This window comes from Dreissena polymorpha, unplaced genomic scaffold, assembly GCF_020536995.1.
Source record: "Dreissena polymorpha isolate Duluth1 unplaced genomic scaffold, UMN_Dpol_1.0 chrUn027, whole genome shotgun sequence".
NCBI lineage: Eukaryota > Metazoa > Mollusca > Bivalvia > Myida > Dreissenidae > Dreissena > Dreissena polymorpha.
Genome location: NW_026273341.1, coordinates 272,271 through 282,994, shown reverse-complemented (window position 1 = coordinate 282,994; position 10,724 = coordinate 272,271). Strand labels below are relative to the sequence as shown.

General features: G+C 34.7%; 1 long non-coding RNA gene across 1 annotated transcript; it reads right to left on the bottom strand.

Annotated features, from left to right (window-relative positions):
* Positions 1–3,396: 3,396 nt before the first annotated feature.
* LOC127863693 (uncharacterized) lies at positions 3,397–6,257 on the bottom strand. Its single transcript, XR_008041150.1, has 3 exons — positions 6,053–6,257; positions 4,333–4,453; positions 3,397–3,760 (listed from the first exon to the last, which is right to left on the bottom strand). It is a non-coding gene; the product is annotated as an uncharacterized LOC127863693 (long non-coding RNA).
* Positions 6,258–10,724: the final 4,467 nt, after the last annotated feature.

The window sequence follows — 10,724 nt, the reverse complement described above, 5'->3', positions numbered from 1 at the left end:
ATTTTAAAGTTAAACTCAAAGGTGTTGTTAATCAAAATATAAATCATCGGTATAAAGCTCAGCATTTTAGAGTTTAAAATATCTTTACATACATCTCCACGGGTTTGACTAAACGAACATAGACGCTCTAATCATTGGGGCTCTTTCCATTGTTAAGGCAGATCATGCAGAAGAAAAAAATAAAATTTTCTACAAGATACGAATTTATGTTGTATTGTATATTCCACAATGAAGCAATTGTATTATCTGGGGAAATTTTGCGAAACTGGGGTTCTTTCATTGGCTAGCACGATATAGTTAATCAGACAAGCGATTTCGCAGACAATTGAGACATGCCTTAAAATAAAGTGGCGACAAATGATTTAGATAAGCTGGAAAATGGATTGAAAATCACGTAACAATTTTCTGGGAAACAATTTTCAGAGAATTGAAATGAATAATTGGAATACGGCATTGATAAGCACACCTTTTCGATTGCAGCGTTTGTCATCAACTAGAATTATAACATATTTGGTAGAAAACATTATATGAAGCGTGTTCTTTGAATGCTTATAAGTATTACGTTTTTTGTAACACAAGAAGTGCGAATAAATGAAGAACGAAATTAGAACGCTAGCAAAATTACTTATATGAATTTGATACACAAAACATAAAAAAATGGGAGACCATTAATATATTGTGAAAAAATATAAAATATAAGTTATATCCATCCCGAAGGCATATATATATATATATATATATATATATATATATATATATATATATATATATATATATATATATATATATATATATATATATATTTATATATAAATTGCGTTCGTAATCTTTAGAAGTGTAGTACAAATGCAACAATCTGTTGTTGGATGACCTAGACCAGTGCGTACTGCAATCCACTATTGTTTATTGATGTATCATTGATGTGTCTCAAGATAGTTATACATAGGTGCACTAAAGTAATGGATAATTTACGTATAGATCAATGATCAATTGATAAATGACCCATGTATACCTCTAAGTTCGATTAACTGATTTCGTTTAATTCCATATAACTTCAAAACTCATATTGAATCTAACAATTAGTTTCCGACAATGTATGAATTAAATGAATATTGTATGCGGCATACATGTTCACATATAAGGGATTGGCATTTTGAAGCGTGCTATAATACTTGTCCGTGTTTCAATAACGTAATACATCAATGTAAATATTTCTTTATTATAATTATTGAAGTCATGAAAATCAATATTTAAGATCACAAGATGGCATCATGAATGCCTCTAAGATTATTCATATAGGAAATACGTTTTATGCCTCATTTAAACGTGCAATGTCTATAGCTTATAATTTAAATGATCTTGTATTTTGTTGTACTATTATTTCATTTTTATCATTATGGAATCGTTGTTGGAAATCATACCTATCATGTATGTACAGTTCTAATGACGTAGCTATCCCTTTATATTGCCCAATTAGTGCAAAAAGGTACTGAGTGCATTCTTGTCCAATCATGGATTTTATAAATATTTTCTAAATACTTGTGTGGAGTATCAGTATATCGATGAATGGCGTAATGACATATCTAGTTACCAACACAAACCTATTCCGACCGATATCGATCAACTTGACGAGGTAATACAAAATCCATTTTTTTCACGGAACTAACCAAAGTCAAGCAACACTTCAATCCCAAAGGCCTTAATTTTAATTTAATAAACAAGTTTCCAAACAATGCAGACAGGCATTAACAATGTCATTGAACATTAACTTATGATCAAAGCTCTGTCCATCGCATTCGAACTCATTATGCTAAGCCCTACCCGTTGAGACCAACTGGAAGGCGTGCCAAACAACAAGAATATGCACATGTAAAACAGTGTAACACTCACTTTAACGTCACATCATAGTTATTCATATTTACAAATAAATAGATGATATTATCAATCAATTTTATTATATTTAAATACCCAATTATTTACTATACACAACAACAAAAGTTATAACTTGTGGAAGAAGCGATGCAATACATTAAAAACAATAATAGCTTCGCACTTTCTTGTTGCAAGATTTCATAACCTAGCATTATATAGCACACACGGTCTTACAATCATTGTGCACCTAAGAAAGTAGCCGTGAAGTAACTATTCCGTATAGCCAAAAGCAAATACAGTGAAGCATTTATTTTAAGTTAGAATAGATTTGAATCATTTAAATCAAGCAGAAATGAAGGTCCATTCAGATGGCTACGTAATACATGTTGTGTATAAGGAGTTTAATACCGAGCAAGGTATCTGGGTATTGATGATTCGAACTAAAGCAAATATCAAGACCAGAACGGATACAAAAATGGTTACTGTGTATTCGAACTTGAGAATTTGTTTTGGAAAGGTCACTTGCCTTAAATAAAGGACCAACAAATTGTATATAATAATAATGCAATACTGCTCAAGCAGCTGTTGTTTCACTTCTTTATATTGAGTGAATATCGAGCCCACTAGTAACCTCTGGCCTGTAATTGGGTATTCGAACTTTGTCGGAAGACTAGCCAAAGTCGTCTACCCTGCCAGATACGTTAGCGAGTATCGAGCTAAGGACGAACACACAGCTTAGTAAAATGATCTTCAAACTAGAGCAACCATTGAGCATGGGGCAAAAACCCAGAGGGGAATCGTGTATTGGAACTGAAGAGAATATCAAGCCAACAAGGAATACCTACTGTTTGTTGTTTAAGAACTAATCTTATATAATGGCCGTAACGACGAATATCAAGTCACGGACGACTAACAAGATGAGTATTGTATTATTTAACTACTTCATATTTAAGTTTAAATTTCCAAACAACTAGCTATTTATTCCAAATTGGCTCAGCATTCGCAATATTTCAAATGCCAAATATTCGACCCTGTCTCGATATATACTAAAACCTGAACGCTCGACACCACCAATGTATTCGTATCTTATTCGATATTCGCCTATTTTCGATACCCAATACTAAACTCGGTTTTCGCGCATTTCTTCGTATACATTAAAACGCGAATACTCGTTACTCAGCTTGGATTGCGACCAGATTTTCATCTGGCTAGTCGAAACAGGTTCCATATTTTCAAAAGCTTGAATACCAAACACCCAGCTTTTAATTAACGTCTCGATATTCACTTTTGTTTAAAGGCTAAATACCAAATGGCTTTTAACATTTGGGTTTATATCGAACTCCCTATACCCAACTGTGTATTCTACAGTGATTTGCAATTCACTATTGCTTAAATATTTAATATCAACTGGGTGTCGACTTTTACTTGATATCTGTTCACCTAGTATCCAGGTAGTATACTGTCTTGATATAAGTAATAATTCAAGTATCCAATACCTATTTTTTTTCAAAAAAACAATATCAGTCTAATTATTTGACCCTGATTCGTAAGTGTATTCACAATACAAAATACCGAGCCATCTTCACGGACCTGAAGGTTAAGTGTTAGAGTGTAATCATAGCACAGTTCAAACTTATGTTTTTTAATTAAGGATATGTTTAAAACTATATTCATGCAGTATACTATATAGCTGAATATGGATATGAACCAAAGATATCAGACAAACCCTGGTTTGCACATATTTTGGAGTCCACGTTTGGCCCACTGCAGTTGAGTCCGCCGTTGCTAGGGGTCGGGTTGGTGCACGTGCGTGTGCGTGTGTGTATCCCATTTTCACATGTCCCACTGCAGTTTGACCAGATACTCCAGTATGCCCAGTTTCCATCAACTGTTATGATATTTTATATTAGGTTTCAGTCATAGTTAAATCTTTAGTGTTGTGTTGTTTTTATTTGTACTGTACTATATTGGAACTTGCGCAAAGGCCCCAAATAAAGGATGGACACATGTGTCTCCCTCCTGATGATGTGAATGGGATTTCAACATATCTATGTAAAATATTAGTAAACATTTCAAATTGTGTTTGAAATTCCCTCTTATTATTGTTTAATTTGAGTTGCTATGCTATGAATAACATTTTTATTTACACGTATTTGTATCATGAATATTGCTGTACCAAGTGTGTGGTTGAGCGCTCTAAAACTGGTTTAAACCCCCAATGCTTTGCATTGACCGTTCCAAGGTGGTGACCCAAGCTTTGATCTTCTATGTGTGTATGTTGTGTTGTATTGTGCTTTTTCGAAATGTTTTGGCAATTGGTCACTTGCCTTAAATAAAGGACTTACACATTGTATATGGTGATTATGCAATACTGCTTCAGCAGCTGGTGTTTCACTTCTTTTTATTGAAATTAAGAAATATATTATACAAACTATTGAATAAGTTTATATTTACCCTTACCTAGCAGGCACAATCCACAAAACCTAGGACAAGTCTCTTTGGCATGATGAACATCAGCACACGTTAAAAATGGAGTTCAATCGAGCACAGTCCAGTTGGAGATCGTCAATACATGCAGATGCTTGAAATACATATCACTATGATACATGTGTGGTTCTGATAGTATTATATGTTGTTATGTCGTATTGGTTTGTTTCCGACCTTCTTGACATCTACAAGATTGATAATTATTGCAGAAATCTTACATTTTGCGTTGAAATATTTACATTTTGTCCACTACAAGTATGCAGGGTGGGGGCCTTTTATGCTTTTGCCGCATACGTTCGTTGGTGACTCAGTATAATGGTGTATCGGTCAGTTGATCTGAATGTTTGACACGACAATTATCCCATACTTAAAATATTTCCCATTTAGTAATTATTTCGAAATGCCAGGAGGTCAAATGGCGAAATATAGCACGTATTGTCTGAGTATGGCTTCCAAGACCAATATTTTGACCTTGCTAATAAGAAGTTTAAATACAATGTCAAACTACAGCAACGTATTCTCAAAATAGGGCGTGAAAGCATAATACTTGGACACTAAATTGAATGATATTTAAATTACTTTCAAAAATATCCGTCTATAAGAAACTTAATGTTTTGTGCAAACAGATGGAAGTATTCAAAGTCATGACCGACATTGATGGTTAATGTCAAACATACACCGATTGGTAATACACGAGCGGTCCATTCTATTACGTCACCATGCGCCGGATGAAGCTTACGCAAATAACTTTGTTAAAAGTACACATGCACGAGATGATGTGTTATGTGCGATAACCTACTAAGCAAAGGTAATACTAAGAATTCATATGTTTGTTTTAAGCAGTGGTTTTTCATACAAATAGTTGTCTTCTTAACAATGTAAGCATGTACTGACGGACATTAAAACGTCATAAATTGTGAGACATATACACATGGCAAGTCCTTGTCAGATCAACAGGTGCTTGCTCTTAACGACTTATTGTCCAATACGTAAGCTTTCTGTGAGCGCAGAGTTGGTCATTACAGTTACTTGTACTGCAACATGGGTGGCAGGAATAATGTTGTCTGGTTTGAATGAGGCGTCAGATTATCTCGTTTGTGTCAGCTGCGGAGGAACTGCACAGCTTTGTGAGTGAAAGTGGCAAAACGTATAGAAATGTAAATGTAATTCTAGCGAAACGATGTTAATAGAAATAATGCTATGAAAAGTATCCCTTTGCGGAGATACGTGATATTACAATTTGCACGGTAGCAGTGCTATTTAAATTTTACTTTAAACATTTACCAATAACCAGCAAACATATCTCAATCTTTTCTGATCCAGTATAATACCATTGATCGCTTGTTTTAACAGACAACACAATGCAATAATTGTGATTGCAAGTTTTGACATTGTAGTGCGGGATATGATTTATACTTAATGTGAAGTTTCTTTCACGGGTAGTTAATATCCACAATTAAAAACAGTGAGGATTTTGACCACATGAACATTACGAATTAAAGTTAAAAATAGAGCAGATAACCATAATAAACTGAATGGCAGAGTGGTTAAAGAATTTCGCTTTTAATCCAGAGACACATGTTTGAATCGGATGTTATCGTTGTTCACATAACTTTTTATTATATAAAGGCTCTTTCAAGCTATAGTTGATGCATTCACTAATTTTCATGGAATTTAAATGCTCGAGCCACACCTGATTGCTCTGACAGCCCATGTTGTACCGTATATCGTTGCCTGAGTGGACAGTTTGGAGAAAGCAGGACTAGTAAATATATATTGTACATTATGGAAGTCTATAGAATGTGCAAAGCATGTATACATGTACCTTGATCCAAGCATTTGCAAACCATGTTTAAATTAAGAAGCATTTACGAAACAATACATTTTGCAAATAATCTTTCCCCGACGATGACCAGATAACAACACAATGCATTCTATCTGCAAACGATAAATACTAGTTTTCATATTAATTATGAAACCAGTAATAATGTGTAAACAACACCGTGTTTCTCTAAAATCAATAACAGTAATAAATACTTGTCATGTATCATGAAAGTTGCTCTACAATAGTGAATCTATTGTAACTGGCACATTCTGACACAACCTGGCTACTGGAACATTGGCTGGTGTTAGTACAGGCAGAGAATCAACTAAGTTTTGACAGTTGAAGCACTCGAGACTTTCTGCAATGAAATATAATATACCATGCTGACACCCGTGGTTCGTATCTAATCGGGTACTGGTTATCATTTCTGGTACGTGTGTATATATGATATATTATATGCAATACGTATTCTAAAAGAAACTGTGCTTACTTTTCCAGCATATGAACCAAAAATAACTCTGTTAATTTCAATTGCAGGTCGTACCTTGTTGTCTTCAAAAAATTTCCGTTAATGAGGGACTGCTTTCGAACTTAATACATACCTGTTAATCCAGCAACAAATACTACTCTAACCACAATCACACAGCCTGAAAAATCACAACATTAACGAAATAAGTATATATATATATATATATATATAAATAATAAGATGAACTTTTATGAAAACCGGATACAAGAAACGAAATATGGCAACACGAGTTATTTGAAATAAGCAAAGGACTGTTAATTTGCTGTTTTAGAGGCAATGTAAAGGGTCCAGCGAAATAACGTACCACTGCAATGGAAAGCAAAAATTACACAAACGAATCAACTACATTGGCCGGGCTCTGTGAAAGGGGGGTTAATGCATGTGCTTAAAGTGCCGTCCCAGATTAGCCTGTGCAGTCCGCACAGGCAGATCATGGACACTACCTTCCGCCTTAACTGGATGTTTGCTACATAGAGAATAATAGGTTAGTGTTGATTATAGATCAGGTTTATCATGCGAGGCTTAGAAAACAAAAAGCACGAGCCTTGGCGAGTGCTTTTTCGTTTTCGTGCCGAGCATGATAAACCTGATCTATAATCAACACTAACCTATTATTCCATTTATCCCACTTTTTATTCAGTAAACTATTTTTATTTAAACAAAATAAGTTTTCATGAGTGTTTGTCGTACTTTGATAATGACTGTAGTGTAACCAAGGTCAGTGTATTACTCCGCGTTCCAAAAATAACCGCTGATCAAATAATCATTTTTTTTTAATCAGAATATCGTTCTGTAACAAAGTGTCGAGCGTTATTTATTACACTTTTAATCATATTGAATTGCAAATCTTTAAGTTTTATGATATCAATATGGCATTAAGTTGTTATATACAAGGAACTACATTTGTTTACAGCGTAGCCTAACACCACACACAATTCACTTTCGATATCAAACTATCGAGTCGATCACGAGGTGCACAATATTTCCTTCTTTGTTATAATATGTGGTTATTTCGTGACAAAATAACAAAGATTACTTGGATTTAAGCTAATTATATACATTAACATTTTGAATGTTGAAAGTGGCACCAAAGAATTGTGAGGCAAAGTTGTTCGAACTAGAGAAAGACATTTGCAAGTGAAGTGACTGGGTGGGGCGAACATCAAGATCAACTTGTTCGACGGTAGACATCGGTTGTCTAGGCTGCATTTCGGCCATAGTTTCAGTGCGTGAAGGTGAACAAGAGGAATCTGTTGGATTGTTACATTTACTGGACTGAGCAAGAATGAACACTTTTGCTGCTGTTCAACAGATATGTTGGAATAATTGGTTATGGACTGGACATTTTTGTGCCCTGTTATGGCCATGGTTTCAGTGGGTGGAATGTTTGCATTTCGAAGTTTTTGGACCAGGAATTTGCGAACTGAGTGGTTCGTTATTCTCTTGTGCTTGAGAAAGCCGGCGTCTTTTGCCATGGCCTTCAGCATCTGACCTAACTTGTTGACACCCAATTGTTGACGCAAGAATCACCGGGATGCAGTGTCATTTGTGCGTATTGCCAGGTAGAAAAGATGCTTTAAAGAAAAATCAGATGGACGCATATCCGAGTACATCTTGTAAATGAACACAGGATTTCTTGGTCCAGACGATTGTTTTCTACGGTCAAAGGGGAGCAACTCGAACTGACTTCTTCAAAGAGGAGCAACAACAACAGAACCTATTTGCATAGTGTTAAATTTACCTAATACTAGGTTTTAATGACAATAAATGACAAAAAACTCGTTTTTTTGCTACTTTCCTTTGTTTTAAGGTCATTAAGATTGACAAACATTTGAGATTGTTTTTATTATTGATGCACTTGGCAAATACAGGTGACGAGGTGCGTGGGAAAAAGTAGTCCCGGTTCGGCAGTTGATGACGTCATTTCGTGCCATTGATTATAGCCTTGCCGTTGATTATAGATGAAATTTAATCAACGGGGCTTTAATCAACCGATTTCGCTGTAAAAGTGGGATAAAAATATACTTTCTTTAAAGTTAATATATTATAAAAGCGGAAAGTGTCGTCAATGATAAGCCAGTGCGGAGTGCAAAGGCTAATCTGGGAAGGCATTTTACGCACATGCATTAAACCCCATTTTCACAGAACACGGCTCTATATTCGCGATAAGTATATAATTAAAGCTGAACTTACCACCATTCATTCTTATTTGTCGTATCAATGGTCATTTACTGACTTAGTTCACATCTTATAGGCAATGCCCCGTGACCGTTATAAGCAGTGCATGTGGATTTCACGCTGTCGTGAGCTGATATGATTACCGAATATAGCAATCTACTAGCCCTTATCATGTCTCACCTCACGCTTCCACGAAATCGTTAGTAAAAGGTGTTACGTTATCGATTCTCGTGAGGTTGGTAGACACGATCACTTTGTTGGTGATCATTTATAGATGTTCTAAATTGAAAGAGTGTCCCTTTCTTGAACGTTAGCACTAGTGCATTATTCAGTTTACTAAATACAAACGATCCGTGTACTTTTAGACCGGTCCTGAACATTGACATTTTGAAGACGAAGACATCGATCCCCGTTGTAATCATTGGTGTGAAGTGTGTGTTATGTTATATTATTATTGGCGATGTGTAATAATATTCATCTATTTTCAGAAGGTAACATATTATGTATTGCTTCAATATCTCAGTAAATCATATTATAGCAATAAATATCGTTTTTAATATATGGGCTTCTTATATGAAAACATACTTCTATTTTCAATTATTGCATACTCATTCATAAGAAATTGACATATACATAAATGCATAGATTGATACAAAGTAAATAAATTGGTTTATTTTATATTTATTATCGTATTAATATACATGCGTTTGCGAGCGCACACTTTATATATACATATGCTTGATAAATGACATGTGTTTATTTATTTTATTGTCGATTTACTTACAACAACATACACGTCATTTAATATATGCAGTGTTGAGCACGGAGTAAACGAAACATCATAAATACATATAATTGAATGTGCTTGCATTACTATGCTTTATATTTATATCAATTACAGTTCGACTAAAATCTTGTGCTGACATAGTGAGACTATTTGTGCCGAATTAAGGACTTCGCTAATCTATATGTGATATTCTGCTATTTATATTCATGTCTTGACCCACATTATTTGAATTGATAAGTAAGAGGTTCGGCTGGACCTAAAACCAATTGGAGCCCACAAATCTTTACATGGTTCGTTCAAAAGTGATAGCCAGAGTTTTAATAGATTTGCAGTTGTAAATGTGTGTTCTGATATACACGTCGCGGGTATAAACACACATTTATTTCTTGACATAGTTGCCAGGGATTCATCGTTTGCTATATTAAAACGGAAGAACAATTTTTGTTTCAAGTATGGGTTAAAAATAACGACAAAGACATTAACTTGTCGAACGGCATGTGTGTTAACCAACGTTACGGATATGTTGATGTATATTCTGTTTTATTATGACTCATATGAGTCAAAAATTAATTTAGCGGTATAACATTTATTTCCCAATAAATTGGCCGATCCTTTAACATATTTTGTTGCTCACTTGTTTTTGTGTGTTATGTGGTAAGCGTATTGTCCAATGTTGTTATGACCAGTTATCAGTTGACGTAAATAAAGGACCATCACATTAAAAAATGGTTTCCCTCTTTTAGTGTCACTTGTATTTCACGTTGTTTGTGTGTGATGTTCTTTTTGTTTTCAGGAAATGGTTGCATTTCGAGTTTTTCGACGGTCTCGTGTTATAACATGTATACATAATATCAATTGAGTCCCATGGCAGATTTGTTACGGTAATCATAAATTGTGTTCGGAGAATAAATTTAAGATTTGAGGCTGGATAATGCTAAAATATGTACAAGTGGCTGTGGACACTGCCGATTGATGTCGGAACCTAATGTCAGATTGCAACTTTATTATTTGCTTCTTGGAACGGCAACCGATTGGAGAATGGATGC